At 42.4% G+C, this 21,629-nt stretch overlaps 1 long non-coding RNA gene across 1 annotated transcript in view; it reads right to left on the bottom strand.

The window, feature by feature from the left end:
* Positions 1–1,566: 1,566 nt before the first annotated feature.
* LOC143174191 (uncharacterized) overlaps positions 1,567–21,629 on the bottom strand; it is a 57,180-nt gene continuing 37,117 nt past the window's right edge. Inside the window, exon 3 of the long non-coding RNA XR_012997942.1 lies at positions 1,567–1,932. This is a non-coding gene — a long non-coding RNA (uncharacterized LOC143174191). The remainder of the gene's footprint in view (positions 1,933–21,629) is intronic.

Here is a 21,629-nt window from a genome sequence, read left to right as displayed (position 1 = left end):
GCTGCTCGATTTTTCAAATATTTACCCGCTGTCCGGGATACTGCTCCGACTCGCCGATCACCTTCGAGAAATTGCTTGATTAATCGGAGCCGCGTTGCGAATGTTGTCCCTTCGTTACACGTACCGCTACTGATTCATTGGATTTGTAGACTTGGGTTTTGCTCAGTTTTGCGCGAGAGGTTATAAATTTTGCATAAACCGATGAAATTGATGCTTGACCCTTTATGGTGGGTAATGATACAATATAACGTAATGACAACATCGAAAGCTTGAAATAAATAACTTAATAATTCGAATGAGAGATAGGTACGAGATCTTTTTTCTGGGATTTAAGATTTCGATGTGTCATTCAATCTTTGATGGACTGAGCTTTCGAAGGTTTGGGAAGTTCTCGTCTGCAAGGGGTTAATATTGAATCGTAAAATTACTGAAGGAAGTAACATTGTGGTTAACTCTTATCGATGGAAATTAATTATGTGATTGGTAATTGAAAAGAAGGCAATTTAGAATAATGTTAAACGTAGACGGTGGAATAAGATTTGATGCGTTAATTCGTCTTATCTAATGAAAGGGGCAATGACTGATGATATTTATGATACTCTAGCTTTGGTACTCTAATTATAATACTCGAACTCTAATACTCAAACACCAACTTTATCAGAATTCTAACTGACAAAGCCAAAGTACTCCGTTAAATCTCTTTCCAGCGCGTTCCGCGGAGGATCTCTTTAAATAAAATTACCACACGCTGAAAGTGTGAAATTGTGCTGCAGCAAGGGCGACGAAAACGACGTCGTACCGCCGAAAAAATGGACGCTGGCCGAAGCCAACGGAGAAAAGAACGAAAATTACGTTCCATTACGAGGGAACGGTCCGTCCGACACGCCTATGAAAATTTCACGCGACCCGGCAATCCCCGCTTCCGGCCGCGGCTCCGTTTAACGCGCGCGTGCCCGGGCAACGCGTTAAATCCGCATTACAGCGATTAACCTTCGCGCTTTTTCGCCGCGCCAGGGAAATTTCATCGCCGAGCAGCGATCGATGAGATTCGAATTCGCCGCGTGCCTCGAATCGCGCGATTCTTGCGAGTTTCGGCAAACACTTGGTTTCTCGCAGTGTTTAGCCGAGATTCGATTGATGTTTACTAGAACAATTCGTTTTTCTTACTTGTATTACAAATTTTTGAATTTTCAATTTTTGAAATTATTATTTTAGGATACTTGATAATATTCAAAGATATTCTTCGAGATATTTTCGACTTTTTAAGAATATTCTTTGAGATGTCTTTTAATTTGTGGTCATTAGAAATTTTCGCTGATTTTTAGAAATGATTTCTTGCAGCGTTCAGTCGAGATTCAAATGATATTTACTGAAGCAATTCATCTTTCTTACTTGTATTACAAATTTCTGAATTTTCAATTTTTGAAATTATTATTTTAGGATACTTGATAATATTCAAAGATATTCTTCGAGATACTTTCTCATTTTCAAAAGTACTTTCTGAAATATTCGCTAATTTTCAAAGAGACTTACCTGGAAAAATTCGAGTTACTTGCCTGTATTTTGAATAATCGGTGACTCCTTTTCACCGAAAAGTCTTGGCAGTTGATCATCGAAGGCCGGATCAAACATTTTTGACTGTCAGTGGCCACGTATTTGTCGAACTGTTCCACGCTGGACATACCGTAACTGTTCCATCGAAAGGATGCTCGACCGATGTTGTTCGGTCGGTAGCCGGGGTCTGATGAATTTTTCGAATCACTCGGCTCGTAGCTTGCGGCCGACCATTTGCCGTCGTTCCCATTGTTGTCCTTCTTTTTCATTCATTTGATCCGCGAAGTCTTTCGCAACGATTGACGCACTCGTCGCGGAGGGCTTTCTGAATGGCTGGTCAAAGATTTCCCTTTTGCATCGTTCTACGTTTGTTTCTTCCTATTAAACAATTTAAAAAGAAACACACAATAGATTAGAGTACTGAAAAATATGTGGAAAATTTACTAATTCGAGAAATCAAATGTTTAATCAAAGTTAAGCGTCAAGTATTCACGCAGTACCGTTAACATTATCAATCATCATACCGAGGTGAATATCAAACATGCTGCACAAATGTAATACCCGAATACAGCATCGTATTTACGATAGCGGTATCACTAACCTAAACCATACTGAATGTTAACATTCATGTAAATGCATATCCAATGAGCAGGGGCTTCTATAATTCAATTCAATCCTCTATTGGTTAGCCTTTAAACGCAGCGGTGTTTTCATTCGCCGAAACACCTATTCATTCGATTACTACCGTCACCTCAATACCTTCCCATAGAGACACCAGTTAATTAAAAACCTTCACAACAATTGACTTCTATTAAATCTTATTAAAATATCCCAATAAAATCACCCAAAGGAAACTTCGAAAAGCAACACAAAGAATTCTTACGTCCCATAAGTTCCTATCACTTCTCTTCCATGGTCAACGAAAACCGATTGAAACATTTACCAAATGTTTATAAAATTCAATCTGCGTCAGATTGACGCGTTCCGTAAACCTAGCGTTAAATTAGTCTAGAAACCTTCATCGCGAGTCTCACTCGTCATTGTACGGGGCAAGGGGTTAATGAGAACAGTGCGACAGTGATGTTTCCAGTGGCGATAAAAGAGGCGAATGATTCTCCCCGGCGATCGGCTTTCAAAGTAAACCGCGCTCAAGCCAGCGATCCAATTTCAGATCAGCGGACAGATGTGATTAATTACCGTCCGCGGCGCGGACAAACATATCGGGAATAGTATCGTAACGTCACGGGACGTCGCGTAAACCCTCGCCGCGCGATAGTTCAGCGCCACTTTACACGTCCGCCCCGGCCGACCTCCACGGACAGCTATACAGCCGCGTGGCTGTTTTTATTTCGCCGCGCGTTTATCGCGCGGAAAACGAAGAATGGCCGAAACGTTCGGCCGTATCGCGTCGCTTCTAATGAATTTCAATGAATTGGATGGACACCGCTCGCGGGGAACTTCTCGCGAGCCCGCCGCGCGTGAATTGGATCGAGCATCAGCTTAATTGCTGAGTTACAGGGCGGCTCGATGGAAGTTCAAAAGGTAAATCCGCCGATGCAACTGAACACGGCTCGCTCGGGAAGCGGCGTGTTTCAGGGATTAATTTTCTCGCGAGAGGGATGGATGCTACAAATTTTCTGCGGAAAGGAACGTTTCTTTTCATTTCGTTGGTCGTATGCGTTTATGTGAACTGGTGATAGGGAAAAGAGATTTTTTGGATTGTCTAGTAGTATACTTTGTTATTTGTTTTATTAGATACTGATCTTCTGGTTTATTAGGTTCTTTTGGGAATAGAAAATGTTTTACGTTGAATCTTACGAGAATAAAGTTAGAGTTAATCACAACAGTATTATGGACACTAATCAATTACAAGTAATTCGAATGTGTTATCTATACAGATCTCTAGAAACAATGTTGAATCTGTTAATTTAACAGTTTATTAGAATATGTACAATAATGACCGGTAAACATATTTGGAAAGGGATCTAGCAATCAAGGTTCTCCAAAAGTGCAATTTTATTTTCTTCTGGCATGCGAATGTCACAGGGATTTTTCGAGCCTCAGTAGACTATGATTCGTGAATACCGTCTCAGTCATTGGAACGACTGACCGGTTCCCGCCGTCGAAAAAACTAGTTTCCATCGGCGTAATTCACCCTAACCCTTTGCCAGATGTGTATCGCGTCCCAAAAAAACCTCGATATCCGACGTTTGATCGGCGCGCATTCGACGCACGTAGCTTATAACATCCGGTTCGTTCCGTAGAACGGACGCGGCGACCGGCCGATTGTATTTACCTTGGCTCGTAATAGGATCCGCGGAATGCGGTGAATAAGTTTCGAATGGTAATCGCGTCGGCCATCTTATCGCCACGCGGCGTCCGCCATAATTTCTACCAGTGATTCCTGGACATCTGTGAAGGTATAATTAATCCTCGCAAAATACACTTCTTCGAATTGTTAATTATTCTGTCTGGAAGTATTGAAGTATGCATCGAAGTCTCAAACACGAGAAATGAAGGAAATATGAATCATCTAAGGAGATAAATGATTAATTTGCAGCTTTCGATTGGAAACTGCTCTCAATAAATATGCAAACTATATTCCAAATTTGACCTGTCCAAAATCATTGCGCAATCTACTTCCTTATGAAGCGTGATATAATTGACCCTCGGAAAATATACTTTTCAAACGTTTAGTAATTATTTCTAAAATCGAATTATGCATCGAAGTCTCAAACACCAGAAACGAAGGAAATATGAATCTCTTATCATCTAAGGAAATAAATGATAAATTTGCAGCTTTCGATCGTAGATATCCCTTTCCACTAGAAAACGTTAAATGCTATTGTTTTCGATCGGAAACCACTCTCAATGAATATGCAGATTGTATTCCGAAATTTTTGGCGATCCATACCTCGGGAACCACTGACATATTCCATTAAGATCTCGGGACGACGGCGAACGAGTCCTTACGCGGATGAATATCCTTACTCCACTCCTCGCCCTCCGCGGCGGGGGAGAAAGAGAATTTGTTTTATTGAAGCCGCCTGAATAATACATCGCGCTTTGATCGAGTTTCACGATCCCACGAACAGCCGAGTTTTACAGCACAATCGCCGCGAAATGGGGAGAGATTTGTGGAAGATAAAAATTTTACAAACCCCGCCCGGGGCGACGCTTGCCGCAGGTAGATTCAAATCTGGCGGCCGCCGCGACGCGGAGAACGCCGCGGAAATTTAGGACGGGCTCTTTGAATTATTGGAAGCCACTTCTGCGCTATTACCTCGCGCAGCAGATTTTAGGAGTCTCTGAGAAAGTCGATTACCTTGTGATTTCTCCCGCAACTGTGCTCGACGAAGCTACTTTAACGTCGAAAACTTAGAAAAAAACGGAGTTGGTACTTGATTCGTTACATTTACTTCAGACGACGAAGGTTCTTCGAAATGTACCAAACCTTCGATGGTTTTGGTGGTGGTTTAAAATTCATTGAAATATTTAATATTAGAACTGGTGCAATATTGGAGCCTAGTTCAAAGGGTTAATATTGTATAGTCTCTTGAAAAGAAGTATCTTTCTATATTTAAAATAATCTTTTATTTGGAATCTCTTATTTGAAATTTAGTATTCTTGGTTTTGTGTCTTATTCGAAAATCTAAGCGAAATTATCTATCGATTGCTTGATCAATAGGAAAAAGGAAACTTCGCGCTGCTCTCTTGCTGTTTAAGCGATTAAAACATTTTCATCTTTGAACGTTTCATCTTTCTAAAGCGTCGAGGTTCGTCGCAAGGAGTTAATTTATATTTAAGAAAAATAAATGGCAGTCTGTCAAATTTATTTTGAAATTTTCATCGTTTTCATTTTCACGACGCGACGTCACAGGGCAAGGGGTTAAGCTGCGCTTCGCTCGCAATCCCGTCCCCTCGCCGCTCATCCTCGCGATCGAATGTCTCGCGAGGAACACAAGTCTCTCCGCGTTGCACACCGGCGTTGTAGATCGACAAGATGATCCCGGGATCGCGGGGAGCGATGTTACTCGACCTCCAGCTGCCTCGGGATCCCGGGTGACGGGTCACGCGTAAATCCCCGGCGCCGTTATCGAGCTACTCAAATATTTCTGCGGCGGAATCCTTCCGCCCCTCTCGTCCCGCGCATGTTTTTGCAAAGATTTATCAGCGACACCGAACCGGGAATGGGAATCACGGTAAATAGACTATCGCTGGGAGGAGGAGTTACTTGAACTCCTGTACAGGCTGATTTTCTTTTAACACATTGAGCGCCGGCCTGTGAAAACGCGAGATTGTGAGTCTGTCGCTTGAGTGTCGGCCCCATGGAAACAAGGGATTCTGAGTCTATCAGAATTCTGAGACTTTGGATTTCCGTTAAATTGTGTATAACGAATATGCTATTAAAATGTACTATTTTACGAAAGTGTATAATGTTTTGAATATTTTTTTGGCTACTCAATGTGTTAAGTTTGCACTCTGGGCGCCTCTCGGTCGGGAATTGATTTGATACAGCGATACTGCGAAGTATGGGATTTATTACTAAACTTTGTGTAATGCATCGATATGTGGAATATTGAAATAAATAGATGTTTCTCGTCAAGTTCGTTTCAGAAAATATCGTTGGTATGTTATTAGGAAATGTTGAATTTCTAGCGAAGGGTTAACCTTTAGCACTCGAGATGGTTTCATAACGTGTCAGCAACTCCTACCAATTTTGATGGTAGTCGTACTGAACATTCACAATGTTATAATATTTCTTAGACTTTTAATTTCCTTCTCAGTACACACTTTGTATATCTGGGATATCTAATAATCTTAAGGTAGTTTTCTTGAAATTCATTGAAATATTTAATATTGGAACTGGTGCAATATTGGAGCCTACAGAGTTCAAAGGGTTGATATTGTATATTCTCTTGAAAAGAAGTATCGTTCTATATTTAAAATAATCTTAAAATAATAAGAAGGATGTAGAGGGAGAGATGAAATGTTCGTTTGAAGAATTTTAGTTAGATCAGCGGGAACGAAGGCGAGAAAGATTTCGAGTGAAATCGCGCGATATTAGCGTGGCGTGGATTCACCGTCAACCCCACGGAATTCCTTGGTATTACTAGGAACGCGTCGGAATGCACTCCGTCGATTTCACGCGGCGAAATTGTTCCTTGACGAGCACGGCTCGTCTTTTCTTCGAGACCTGAATCTTTTCGGATGTAACGGGGCTCGGAACTCGTCAAGTTGAAGGTAATCGGCTGCTCAGTTTGTTATCGACTGTTTGTTAACACTAGAACTACCGTACCAGTCCTTGATAATTAATTATAAAATCTGCTGCAAACTTATTATATTCACTAAGAGCAACGTGTCTGCTACGAATGATCGAACAAGATTCTCAGATTCAATATTTAGACCTAGAAAAATTCACGAGCAATTTGAATGGACCTACTGTTGCCTACGAAGTCTCGATGAATTTTGTTTGTACAAAGGTTAAAGTTCAGGATCGTTGAATCTTCGATGCCTGTGAACGTACCGTAATTTCTCAAATTCAATATTTAGACCTAGAAAAATTCACGGGCAATTTGAATGGACCTACTGTTGCCTACGAAGTCTCGATGAATTTTGTTTGTACAAAGGTTAAAGTTCAGGATCGTTGAATCTCCGGACGCCTGTGAACGTGCCGTAATTTCGGTCGAAGTGTCGCGGTGTCGATCGACTCGTACTTGCCCTCGAAAATCTAGGGAGCACGTAACACCACCCGGCGACAACGATATGACGCACGACCTCTGACGGTAACATGTGGCGCTGTTTGACTGATGCCCGCAAATCACTATTTCGGTGCATCAGATACACGTGCACTGCCGAGGGAAATAGCTACCGATTAGGCTGGCCGATGCGGCACGCCTCTCCTTAATTCCTCTCGAAATCATTCGCTCCTTAACGATCGGCCATCGTATGCTGCAATTCGGTTACGATCTTCGTGATCCTATTAGTAACTGTGTGTTTAAGTATTATTAGCTATCGTGGACATTTACGATCAGCAATTTCGACGGTAATCCGGAGAAAATTCATGTATGTAGAACGATTAGGTGGCTCCTTAAATTTAATGAAATTCATTGGTTAGTTTTAGTAAGAGCAAACAAAAAAATTAAAATGAAAATTCATGTATGTAGAACGATGTGTTTCCTTAAATTTAATGAAATTCTTTGGTTAGTTTTAGTAAGAACAAAAGGTTAGAATTAAGTGACTGATTTTTGTATCTTTAGATTGATTAAAATATCGTGATTTGTTCGATTCATTGAACACTAGAACTTTAACTTCGAGAAAATAAATGCAAGTGCGTGCGTAGATAATTTGGAAAATTACTGATTTTCACGTAAATTTCGTAGATTTTGAATGTATTTCACACGAATAAGGAATGAACTAAAAATACGGCGTGCATATGCAACTGCAGAGGTTCCAGGAGAGGTCCAATAATTTTTTTCCAGGTCGTGGAACGCTCACGGACAGATTCTAAGTGGCGGTATGCCCGAATGAACTGCGTCCGATTAAACGGTTCCGGCTAGTAATAATTTTACCGTGGTAACACGCCCCGGGCAGATGACAGAGTAAATGTTTCCTATGCTTCGGCAGCGAACAATACACCGTTAGAGACCCGTTGTTCGATACTCTTTATTATTTACCTCTCTGCCAGTGGTTTTTAGACCTTGCTTAACCAGTCAGCCGTTTCTCACGAGTACACTTGTCATGAAGATATTACAAGGTTTCGTGTTATGACGAGTATACTCGCCTGAAAACACCCGACTGGTTAAGGGAATATTTGTTTTCGAAATAACCGATTTTCAATTTAAATTTTATAGGTACGTGACGCGAATGAACAGTTTTGAAAAAATTGTCTACCTTTCGATCCAATCAGTCCCAAAATTATTATCTCTAGAAATTCAACTTTGCCAAATTAAAAGTTGCTAATCCTATTTTATAGAGGTATATATTACCGGATAAAGATTTTTGAAAAAATTACCCACCTCTCAAAGCAATCAATTCCAAAATAATTCGTTCGCATCCTATGAATTAAACATCCAATCAATCCCAAAATTATTACCCCTAGAAATCCAACTTTCCCAAAATAAAAATTGCTAATTCTATTTTATAGATACATATTACTGGAATAAAGATTTTCAAAAAATCACCCTCCTCTCGATGCAATCAATTCCAAGATAATTCGTTCGCATCCTATGAATTAATCATCCAATCAATACCAAAATGCTTACCTCTGAAAATCCGATTTTTCTAAAACGAAACTTCCTAGTCCCAAAATAGTCGGAAGCACTACCGCAACACTATTCGTTTCAAAATGAAACTCAGTACAGTACCCCGTTAAACACGGTTCACGTGGTACCGGTTGTTATTCCGGCAGCGAGACGGCAGCTCCCATGGTAATTCGCGCGACTGTTCCGCAACCACGGTACTGTAAAAGTTCCCTTATTTATTTTTACGACACGCCCCCGTAAGACTGACAGCTCTGCACTATTCAGGCGAAGCTCGCGAGCCAGGAACCGATGCGGGCTCGTGAAATCCTCGTAAAAACTGGCTCATCGACTGCGCGCGGTGTATCGTTCCTTAACACTAAACGTAACGGGACTTTGTACCGTGCGTTGTGCTAAACTTGGCATTCAGGTAGAATAAACTAATCAGTGAAATAACTAGTTATAAAACATAGATAAACAGGTTAGACGATAAATGAGTCGCTCAGAAACCAACGAGGTTAAGTGCGGAACAGAAAAATTGAGAAAATTCAAGTTTTGACTTTAGAAATGATTACACAATATATTTAGAAGCTACGAAAAGAATGACTTTCTATCTTAGAACGAACGAATATTATTTATTTAATTAAACTTACTGAAATCAGAAAATACCAAACAATCGACTGAACCGAGTTGCTTCTGAGCGACTCGAATGTTCCTCAGCGAAAAGAGAAAGGGAAAGACGAAAACTCAAAAACTGATTAATCGAGCAATATGATTCTGCTGAGTCTTCGGATTCGTTGCCGGCGCGAGTGGTTAAGGCCTTGCAAAATGATTTCTTTCTCAACTTGGGGAAAGAGAAAAAAATTTTCTAACTAGACACAGAGAATATTTTTTTAAATTAACTCGAAGAAAAATTGCAAGTGAATTGAGAAACAAACCTTTTCATCCTAATACTTCACACACCGATGCATTACGTACAGTTGAATATTGAATACCAAATTTCATAGTTTCACTACATGAAATCAAGTGGTGACTGAGAGTCACCTCTCGAGTGCAAAGGGTTAAAACGGACCCAACTTCTGTGCGTGGCCTTTCCGCTGTCGCGTAAACGGGGATGCATCGTGCGTAAAACTGCTTCCTACGGGAACGCCGTGCTGCCGGATCCAGTCAGTTGAATCGGCGGAGATTAACGGCGACGTGGATTCCCCACGCTTCGAGGACCGCGGGACAGTTGTTCCCCGGGGATGCACAAATTTTCTGTATGGTCCCGGGTCCCCCGGCTTCCTTCGGGCAACGAGAATCGGAGGGTTCTCGGGCGTATCGAATCGCTATCTAAATCACGATCGATTCGGCATCGCGATAAAAAAGCTTTTCAGTGGATCTCTTATGCAAAGGGCTTTCGCGGAGAGTAGCTTTCGGTGATGGTTGACTGGCTCCTTCGGTAGGGGTGGAATGAAAGGCGAGGAACCGGGCTAAGAAGGATTTTTAGTTGTTGCTTGTGTAAATGATGTTAGTGGAGTGTAATTATTGAAGATGGGAGTTCGATCTCTTTGAACAGGATGGAAAGGAAAGAGACTGTGGTAAGAGTTATTTGAAGATGATGAAGATCACTTTTGAAGGGAATTTGATAATGAAGGGAAGACGATGAAGATCACTTTTGAAGGGAATTTGATGATGAAGGGAAGACGATGAAGATCATTTTTGAAGGGAATTGATGATGAAGCGAAGATGATGAAGATTATTTTTGAAGAGCATTTGATGATGAAGGGAAGACGATGAAGATCACTTCTGAAGGGAATTTGATGATGAAGGGAAGACGATGAAGATCATTTTTGAAGGGAATTGATGATGAAGGGAAGATGATGATCACTTCTGAAGGGAATTTGATGATGAAGGGAAGACGATGAAGATCACTTTTGAAGGGAATTTGATGATGAAGAGAAGATGATAAAGATCATTTTTGAAGGGAATTTGGTGATGAAGGGAACATGATGAAGATCACTTTTGAAGGGAATTTATATTGGAAGATACGGGATGGAAGAAGATGGAATTGTGTCGTATGAGGTTTTTAATGGGCATTTACGTGTATGAGTGTTTTAAAGCGTCATTTATGGAGATGGGAGTTTGTTTTGTTCGGGGAGGAATGTTTTATGGGATGATAAAGAGAATGGAGGGAACGTATGGGTATTTATTTGTGGTTTAGTCTTCGCGCGTCAGGGTGTAGATACCGCGAACGTGCGTGGCGAGTGTATAAAACCGAGAGTGTAATCGTAAAATGATATTCTTCGTTTTATTTGCTCATTTAACTGCTTTCGTTGCACGCTTTACTGTGTCGTAATGCTTACACCAGTGGAAGGTATAATCTATACATAAAATGCATCGTCGTGGTTGCTACAGCAGTGTATTAAACGAGTTGTCACTTTAAAGGCCGGGTGAATTGCATCGAGTGACTTAATAAAACTTTGAATCGTTTGATTAAATGAGATTTATACCCATCAGCATTTGCACTGTTTACTCTCTCAAAGCATCGCGGAATTCATTACCTAAGAAATAAAAATCATATGTACACAATACAGGAATTCTGATTTTAATAATAATTTTATTCAGAAGCACTTCCAGAGTCATATTAATAGTAGAACTACCTGACTTGAAAATTTCTTTATAAAATCTACAAACTATATTAAAATTTGAATCGTTCTAAATTTCAGCTTATTACTTAATTAGCTTCTCTAGTGATTTCTCAAAGTATTCGTAGCTTTTCAATAATTAGAAAACAAACAATCAAAGAATAGCTAATTTTGACTGATCTAGTTCCAGTGTTTGCCCTTCCAAATAATATTTTTCCATTTGTGATACATCTAATTAGCGAGCAATCTTCTTTGTATTGCTCCCTATCGAACAACTGTTCTCTCCAAGATAAATTCATTTGAAAATAAAATAGCGTGCCCAATGGAAAATTATTGGTATCAAAAGGTGAAGTAGACCCCGACTCGCAAACGGGATTAAATTACGGCGGCGCTAGCGTTATTCCGAGCAACGCGGAAGGGTAATTGCGATTCGGGGCAAGATTGCCAGCCGCGATATCCGCGATGATTACGCTCGCCGGTATATCTCCCGGACATAATTGAATTCGCGATAATATCGCCGATCTCGGTATTCTTCTCCGCGTCACGAATCGATTACCTTCCGATCTCCCCCTTTCTGCCTTTCCGATTTTCCCCGATACCCGACGACGCCGTCCTGACGCATTAAAAATGAACGGCGACCGATTAAAGGATCGGCGTTCATTATTTGCTCGTATTATCTCCATCGTTCGCTGATTTAAATCTGTCAACGGTAGCTGGTTTATTCATTGTTTAACTCGTTCTTTGAGAAGCTATATCTCTTTAACGTGAACCGCGCGAATTATTAAAAAATGTATTACTTGCAGTTGACACGCGTCGCATATAGAAATATGAAAATGCAATTCCCGCAGCTGTAAGTTCATTAAGGTTCACTTAGACTATACAAATGAACTAAATTTAATTTTAAGAATGTATTCTTCTAATTATCAACCCTTAATGCCGCCTAATGCATGGCACTTTTACTTACAAGCAAAAATCCTTTTCTTATTCTCATCACTGTTATTCTAATATATACAATTAACACGTTAAATATTCCACTAAGTGACTTCATAAACCTAAAGTGCTTCCGGTTCGTTAAGCGTTAACATTCCTCTCACTCCATTAACGATTATTACATCAAATCTCGCGATCGTTAAATTCCGCGACTACTATGTCCGGCAGAGAAAAGTCCCAATAACAAACTGAACCGTAAAACCTAACAAAAACAAACTCCAGGTACAGCGAACAACCTCTCAATTCTATTCCCACGAATTAGTTAGCAAATCCACGATTCCGCGAGCGGCGAACTAGTTACGAATGTATACGGTCCGCATTAACGTCCGTCTACGCAGCGTCGGCCGCGAGTAAATGACAAAGTTTTCTTATTAACCGGCCCAATGGCCGTTGTATTAAACGCGGAACAGCGTGGCGGACGAGGAATGGTTGTAACGGTATCATTTCGCCACCCTCTCGGAATAAATTCCCTCGCTAAATATTCCAGTTTTATTATGATCGTACTTCAGCATCGATCCAGCTCCAGGCCGACGCGGCGGAGATCCGCCTCTTTCCCTCTCGCGCCGCGCAGCGCCTCGTTCTATCGTTTCCTGATAGATTCTTGTAGAATTCGTGTCTCCCGTTCGGCTTGTTCCTCGGCGTACTTTAATGCATTAAAAATGAGCCGGGCCGCGCGGCTTAACGACGAGAAAAGTCGGCGAATAATGGAGGGGAAACACTTCGCGAACGGTTTCTCCAATTTATGATTCACGACACACTTCGACGTGTCCCCTCCTCTCTTACTCCCTTTCTCTCGCTCTCCGCTTCCCCCCTCGCCAGACGATCGTATTGTATTTACATACGCAATCGCCTTAAGTGGATCCCGGTTCCCCGGATCGTAATTCTTTTCGATTCCTATCGAGAAACGCCGGCCACCCTATAGGAACTAAATAGCTGGCCGAGTTTTCTATTGGAATTCAGCTGTCGACGGAGCGAAGCAATATTCTGGGATAAATGATGCTTGAAATAGATGGGTCGGACGGGTGTTTTGGTAAAGAGGATCTTTCCCAACCTATTTCCCTGGGAAATTCTTAAATTCATAATGCTCCATTTCTGTTTTAATCGGATAGTGTCGATAATTGATTATCGGTCTCTTGAAATTCACGTAAATGAAATGGAAGATTGAATGGTGTACGATGGTTGACCTTCAAGTGACCTTGGGATTCAAATCTCTGACACTAGACGGAAAGACGAATTAAATGATTTTAATCGAATGTGACAAAGAAAAGAGTAGATTTAATAGAAATTCGTTTGTTTTGTCGAAGGTTCTTTCAAAGTCAAGGTCAAATAGACGTAATTTCAAGTCGAATGTCTCTTACGCATGCTCTTATCGTATAAATGTCCAATTAGCGACATTCTAAACGAATTCGAATATCGACTAACCGATTCCGTTCGTATCAAACGTTTACCCCAGCAACGATAAACATTTTCCCGCGGGGCAACGGTATCTTTCGTCACAGATAATAAGAAGAAACCCATCGAGATGAAACGGGACGCCGATCCAATTTACGGTCAGCTCGGTTACACGCGGGACAAAGTAACGCGCGGCAGAATCCCGCGAGAAAACATCTCGCGTTACAATTAATTTCTTCGCCGTGTTCCAGCGTACCAACACACGGCCGCAAGCGGCGCAGCGGGGCTTTAAATCGCACCGATTACTTCGCGCGCCTGATAAATAATAACCGAGGGTCTTACCTGCGCGAACACGTTGTTCCAGCCCGCGGCGAATAAAGAAACTAAATGTTTCACGGGCGAAACACGCTAATGAGAAAGGTAAATTTCGAGGGAGTACGAGTACGCGTTCGGATCGAAGCATTTTTCGTCCGAGCGATTCGACGACGCTCGTTAACTCTTCATCCGTGTTTTAACCCTTTGTGGACGAATGTCGACACTTTGTCGAGATCTAACGTTTATGTTTGTAATATTAAGTAACAAACAAATGATTCAACTACGCAATAATTTCCTTATTCTACATTATTTAGGCATTCGATGCGTGATTTGGCAGAATTTACAAAAGGTTTCGTATACTCTGGAGAATCTTCGTCCGCAAAGGGTTGAAACGAATAAAAAATTAATCTCGATTTGAGTCGAAGAAGGCCGAAAATGGATTCCAATTTTCTATTTCGCAATCCTTGATGTGTAAAGATTAGAATATATCCCAAATGATTTTGGAGATGAATAGTTTCGGTTGAATGCTATAAAGAATATACGAAGAAACCGAAAGATCCGACGTTACAATTTTCAAGATTATGCATTAATCAGAGTGAATGCTCGATAGCTCCAGTGTTAATTCCGTAACTGACGTTTCGCGAGAAATCGTTCCCGGTTTTTTCCCGGGCGGCAACCGGGATTTCGTTCCGATTCTTTTGACGCCGCGGGTATATTTAATCGCGCGAATATTATCCCCGACGTTCGAGAGCCCCGTTTTTCCCTCGTTTGAGCACACATCGCTAAATATTTGCTCGGCGTCTATTGAGCGAATTAACGCGGATGCGTGCGTCGAAATCAGGCAAACAGTCTCGTGTTTATCTGTATCAACGGAACCCGCTGAAACGTTTGTATAGAATAATGATTTATTAATTCAGCGCACGTACGCTGACTTTTTTGCAACTTATCCCGGACGCATCTGCGCGCATCGTGACATTAATATTAATCCGGATCGCGAAGTGAGCCAGGGAAAGGTGAGGGAGAGGGAGGGGACGAGAGGAAAAAAGAGGGAATTAACGAACCAAAGCATCGAGCGCGCCCGACACGAGGAATCCAATTTCATTGCACGCTTTCCGCGAACCGCTGACGGAAAATATTTTCGAAAGAATTATTATTGGTACTCGGGTAATTATTTCTGTCACTTATCTCGCTGGTTTCTTTGTTACACGCGTTGACGCTGGTATCGTCCGAATAATGGACGAGTTAAGTGTGTATGTATCTTTCTTTTTTTTTTGCTATTTAGTAGGATATGTGTGTGTTACGTTGAATTAAATTTTGTACGAAACTGAAGCGCGTATGGTTCGCGTCAGCGTTTTAGAGAAAGGTTTTTCAACGTGACAACCTGTCGGGTTGTACTGGAGCGACACAATTTTCTGGTCGGGTTTAAAAATTCGTTTTTAGATTGACGTATCGAAGGGAACCGAATTTGATTAGGGTAATCGTTATACGAGAATTTAATGTTTCCCTTGTTGTGTGAGTTTAATAAATTGCTTTGCAAACTTTGATATTTCTGAAGTTCCAAAGCGGCAGAGCTGAAAAGTGACGAAACTTCAAACTTTCAAAGTTGAAAGGGTCCAAAGTTTAAACGTTCCAAAGTTCCAAAGTTCCAAAGTCCCAAAGCTCCAAAGTTCTAAACTCCCAAAGTTTCAAGGTCCCAAAGTTCCAAAGTTCTAAACTCCCAAAGTTCCAAAGCTCCAAAGCTCCAAAGTTTCAAAGTTCCAAAGTCCCAAAGCTCCAAAGTTCTAAACTCCCAAAACTCTAAATTCGTAAAGTTCCAAAGTTCCAAAGTTCCAAAGTCTCCAACTTCCAAAATCTCAAATTTCCACAGAATCAAAGTCTCAATTTTTCAACCTTCCAACCTCCTACCATTTTAACAATTCTAATTGACAACGACCCTACAATCAGTATCTCAAATTACCTTCATCAGACTAAACCTAATCCATTGATCGTCGAACGTGACGTTCCCCAGGAAGAAAATATTACCAACAAGGGACTCAATGTGATCTCCCCGAAATTTCCGTATCAAGTAGATCCAATCACGAGTTTTTACACAAACTAAGCCCGTACGTACGCTATCGAACCGATCTTCGTAAGTGGGATCGCCGCCGCTTAAAGGAGCAGCCCTCTCGGCCTGGCTGGTTACACAAAACGGCTGGAGAGGACCGGGCTGCGACTACCCATTCAATTTTCGCTTAACAAAGCTGCCTCCCTTCTCTCTTCCTATCTTCTTTTACAGCTGGTCGCTCCACCTGGCCCTCGGGTTCGTTCGTCTACGTATGAAAAGCGACGGACGGGTTCCCTCCTCTTAATTCCGACGCCGCTCTCGTCACTTCGTTCCCGTCGCTATGACGCGTGGAACCTAACCGAACGTGTCAAATTTTACACGCCTTTAAACCTGATCACTTTTCCATTCCACCAGACAATTTCCTTCCCAGATTCGATCGACTGTTTGCTTTTCCACTTGCTCTCGCTTCAACAAATATCTGATCACTCTAACTGTTTATTAAAACACTGGGTGCAGAGATATACAACAAACTCTCAATCCCTAAATTTCACAGCAACTCCGAAACAACTACAAAATACGTATTACGACAGCAACAGTTCGTTAGACATTAGATTTCCAAGACAGCAGTAGAACTTGCGAACCAGATATCCCATCGTTAGAAATTACGACCGAAACAGTTCGTTACAGCCTGTAAATTCCCCAGCTAGCAGGAGTAATTGCCATTGAAACAAGTATACCCAGCATTACTTCCTCCAAGAAAGGAATTGTCAGGTAATTAACCCCCTGCCTTGCAATTTCTATCGAGACAGCTCAAAGCAGAACCATTCTACCCTGAACGGTCAGGGGACACGGCAATTTCCCAGTCTGATATTGCTCTTTCATCTTCGCAGTCGCGAGGTAACAAAGGCCAAAGATTGAAGCTCCCGAAAATAATGAAATGATTCCGAACGCTCCTGTCTCCGCCGGCAGCGTCTACCTGAAATGTCATTTATTCGGAGAAGAAACTGCAGGACAGTGTGTCAACCGAAACGAATCGCCGGGTCCCGTGGAAGGGGACGCAATTTTTTAACCGGCGGGAAGGCGCGCGGATAGCGAGAGGAGGAAGAGCAGATGGCGCAGAAGTCGGAGATAAGACGCGGGGAACGCGTAACGCGAGTAGTCACGCAATTAAGGTGAAACAAAAGCGTTTCCTCTACGGCGTACATGAGAATGGGCCCAGCGCCGTGTTTCCCTTAATTCCTTTCCCTTTATCTCGCCGGTCCCGAGGCCGCCGCGCGATTACGCGCGCGTTCCTCGAGCCGGCCGCCATACACGGCCGGTAATTAACTCTCCACTTAATCTTTTGTGCCCGCCGCGTTCCGGCCCGCGTTTTTTCCCTTTTCCCTTTTCACCGGCGACTTTTCGCCGGGAACGTTTACGAAAATCGCATCGAGCGAAAAACCGACGGGGACGCTCGCCCGCTCGCCTCTGTCCTTTTATCTTCAGCGCGTCGAATGGCCGTATCTTCCGCGTTTTCTACGCGCGCCGGCCGTACCCTTTGTTCCCGTTTTACTCGACGCGAGTCGCGCCGCGACCCGCGTTTTCTTTGTCCGCCTTTCAGAGCGGCGCGGACCGATTATTTCTTGCGCGCGGCCGCGCGTCGCCTGGCAGATCGGTTGCCGTTGGACACGAAGATATATCTCACGTGAAATCGCCGATTATATCGGGGAATTTGTATGTTTCTGTTTTAGTGAGAGTGTAATTGAATTTCGTTTTACTGTGTATTGAACGGAGGTAGGAGGATTATCGAGTAGATGTTCGACAGAACTGCCGATCACTTAGATGGATTACAAATTTCTTTGTAGCAACCATAAGCGTCCATTAAGATTTCAATTGATTTGTACTTCAGTTTTGCTATCGCTGAATTTCCAGTAATTATAAAGGAAGAAATCAGAAATAGGAACTGTACCAATTAAAAGTAAAAGGATATCCAAATATTCGTTTCTGTATGCTAGGAAACAGAAAAAGAAGTGTTCCATATCTTTCCCGAACTCTCAAAGATTCTTCTTCCCGGTCCTTTAAGCAGATTAAGCAAAGTATCTAAGGATTATTTTACTATTCTAATTGGTTCACCTAATGGATAATAAAATGGGATTAAGGAAAATATATTCTCACACCTAAAGAAGCAACGAGACGATATAGCAGGGAGTTTACTTTCAGCAAGTAGAAAGAGCAAGCATTAGTCAGACACACGTTCAGAAGGAATTCGATCATTTCCATCGAACAAATACTCGAATCTCTTTGTTCGATTCGAAAGCGTGTCTTTCGCATGTTTCCATATCGTTTCTGCGACCGCTCTCGAGTATTGTTAGTTCACTCATTGTCCGATCGAACGGCGCTCGCGGTGCGGCGTCGCCTCTCAATTAGCGATATTAATTATTGAATCGGCGGTATCGTTTAATCTCCCGGAACGCGGCGCAGTGGCGGCACGCGAAACCCTGTCCCCCACTCCTCCCGTGATTTTCCGCGGAAATTTATTGGAGGATATTACTAGAGCATTGTAAATGAATAGCGCCGACAAAACTATTTGTGCGCTTGATTAATGCGACGATTCGTAATCGCGCGGATAACAACGACGATTCAGAAACGCTTGTCGGCCGCCGGGGGCCGGATCGATTCCGCCGCGGCTATTTAAAATAATTTCCGTGGGAAACGGCTGTACACGGCGCGCCGGGATTATCGATTCCCGCGATTCCGCTCGCGGCCGATCCTCCCGAATAAAAGATCATTGTTTCGCCTTCGACGCTCGGATATGTTAGGGAACACCGACGCGCCCCTCTATAGAGTGTTTCCGAAGTGGCACAATCGATGAAAAGCTAGCGAGTACAGTAACCTTTGATTGCATTAAGCTTTGCTTCCGAGATACCTGCGTTTCGAGATTTCCGGAGCTTGCGTCCCATCGAACTCGATGCGTCTGTTTACAACTTGCAATTTCTACTTTTCCAAATATCCGGATAGCTTTATGTCGCGAAGCTTTCTACGAGAAAATTCCATTTCTGAACTGTATTTCATAGATTTACTTCTATGAGAAACTGATTCCTCTCGAAATATTTCTTCATAAACATTCACATCTATAAGAAGATTTGCGTTATTTTTCCACGAAGATTCACTCAGAAATACTATCTTCCGACTAATTCCTTCGCACGGATTCACTCGCATCTACCATCATTCCTTTTGTAAGATAATCATAGGGAAGAGAAAGTCGAACGCTGATCGTCTGCGTTTCGTCGATCGATTCCTCAAGAAAAAACGTTCCCGAATTTCGGAGCGCGATTGTGTAACCTCCTTATTTTTCTAACCTCATTGCAATAGAAACAATACTGTTTTAACAACCTTCCACCATTCTACTCAACCTATAGAATCTGATCTTACACCCTGTACACCGTAACGTCCCGTTCCCTTACCATCGAAATTCAAAGCAGGATTCGACGTCGAGCTCGCCAGGTCTTTGACGACGAATTTTTGGACACGTCACCGTCGGCCGCTGTTTATCTAAATTTAAAGCGATCTTAACGAGACTGGGAACGAGTCTTTTTGAGGAACAGCCCCGCGAAGGCGAAGGCTTGATTTCGTTACACAGGAACAACGTTCGTTCCCGTTTACGGGGCGAAATCACGGGATGAAATTCACCGTACGTAAAAGGCGGCAGCATCATCCTCCTCCGCGGGACGAGAAATCTCGTCAACGTAATTTCCATTCCGGCGCCGTTGTATGCAATTTACGAAGCGTTGCCCCGCGTGCACCGTTGCCCCCCAGCCCGCCTCCTTCTGGCCCCACCCCCGCCGGCGGAGCGATTTAAATTGGATTGTCCGCCGCACACTGGTAAACGCGGATTAATCTCCAGATTAATTAGCGAAAATAAACTTAACCGATCGCGATACGCCCGGGCAAATACGACGCGACGCGATGGAACAAGGTGTCGCGTGACGAGTTAAATCTGTTTACATCGCCTTGCACAAGCGACGCGACGGTTAATCCGGTTAAATTGTGTAACAGCTACTGGAGGACGACGGCGCCGGGGGTAGGGAACGTTTGATTGTAGCGCCGGAAGTTGAGAATGATGTTAGAGGTTTCGCTGGAAAAGTTGCTGGAGGCTTTTGAAACTTTCGCGGAACTTGGTACAGGCGTTTGACTCTTTGTGGATGAATGTCGACATTTTGGAGGAGTGAAATGTTGGTATTTGAGATACCAACTTGCAAACGAATGATTTAGTTACTCGAGTAGCATGAGGTCAGTATGTGATTTATTTTCTCTGCGATTTAAACGACTGGTATTCGCAGAATCTGCTGAAGGTTTTACTTTACAGTGAAATAAAAGTAATAGTAGTGTTTGGAGTATGATGGAAGGTTGGTACTAGTGTTTCTGGATCAAATGTGTTCTGGAGAAGACTTGATACTGGAGATGAGTATAGGCAAACTTGTTGTGGAGGCTTTAGGTTTAGAAGAGATACTATTGCAAGTCTCCAAACATTTGCTACCAGTTCCCTAAACTTGAAGAGAACTTCGTACTAATATTCGAGGCTGGTAGGAGACTTGACACCAGTGTCTGAAGCTCAGGAGAAACTTAATACCGTCAGGTTGAACTCCCAGGGAACCTGACAGTAACACTCTAGACTGGACAGAATCTAGTATGAACAATCTTGATAGGGTACGTCACTTATACCTTGAAAATTCTCTTATAACGGCGATTCGAGCGAATCTATTGACAAAATCCCCAAATTCAACTACTCACATAAAAAATTGAAAGTTACCAAGGTACCACTAAGTAGTCTCTGCCACACAAAATGATTCTCATTTGAGAAATCAAAATTTTCCGCATATAAACTCGGTTTCTATACTTATTCAACGTTGGAATCGCAACGTATCTATTGTCATCGAAAAAGCTTCGTAACATCCCATAATGTAAACAAAATATAACCATAAATTCAGCTCTATACCTCACAACTCGTGTCTGAAGCATTTTCGCAGTTATTAATACCTTAAAAGCATTGAATATTTGAAATGATTTTGCAAATAAATAGTTTCACTCGAGTAGTATGATGAATATCCAAAGAAACTGAAAATATTCTATTGTTACAATTTTTATAGAGATCACATATCAATCGTATTAAATGCTCGGTAGTTCTAGTGTTAAGTTATTCGGTTTCGTTCAGAAAACGGTCGCTGCGCGGCGGAATTGTTCCGGGGGGATAAAAGGGAAGAGCCGCCACGCGGCCGGGTTATTCGCGGAGTCGTTCCGATGCGCCGTTGGCTTTCTATTGTTCGCCGGATCGGGATCGTAGGAGGCAACCGGAATCCGGAGCACGAGGGGACCGCGCGACGTGTCCCCGCCGGAAACCGGTGCTCCGTATGCGAGGACGTGTATCGGTTTGCACGCGAATCCCCGCCGAGATCCGACGGATTTCGGACATTAATAAAATGCTTCCGG

The sequence above is a fragment of the Nomia melanderi genome, chromosome 2 (genome assembly GCF_051020985.1).
Source record: "Nomia melanderi isolate GNS246 chromosome 2, iyNomMela1, whole genome shotgun sequence".
Taxonomy (NCBI): domain Eukaryota; kingdom Metazoa; phylum Arthropoda; class Insecta; order Hymenoptera; family Halictidae; genus Nomia; species Nomia melanderi.
Note: the sequence above shows the minus strand (reverse complement) of the source record. Positions and strands in the feature narration are given on the sequence as shown.